The sequence below is a fragment of the Poecilia latipinna genome, unplaced genomic scaffold (genome assembly GCF_001443285.1).
Source record: "Poecilia latipinna isolate Pla-1442-1.1 unplaced genomic scaffold, P_latipinna-1.0 Scaffold24, whole genome shotgun sequence".
In the NCBI taxonomy this organism is placed as follows: Eukaryota; Metazoa; Chordata; class Actinopteri; order Cyprinodontiformes; family Poeciliidae; genus Poecilia; species Poecilia latipinna.
This window is the reverse complement of record NW_015112640.1, coordinates 874761-875074: the sequence shown is the minus strand read 5'-3', so window position 1 is coordinate 875074 and position 314 is coordinate 874761.

Sequence of the window (314 nt, the reverse complement as noted above, 5' to 3'; positions counted from 1 at the left end):
TTAAATCTTCTTTTGTTCTCAGTTTTAGAAACGGGATCACAAGGTCAAATTGTGTAAAAAGAAAAAAAAACAAACTAAAAGGAATTATAAAACTTACAATTTCAAAATATTCAGCCTAGCCTTTTAATGCATTATTTATAATTTACATTAATTAATAACTCTCCACTAGGAAATTATGCTTTAAGAGGCCTTAAAGATGACAACTCGAGGTGACATTTGTGCAAAAAAAAAAAAAAAAAGCTGAAAAAAATGATAATATAGCTGAAGATCAGGAAAGAATACATTCTAGACTCTAGTTTAATCTGATATTGTTA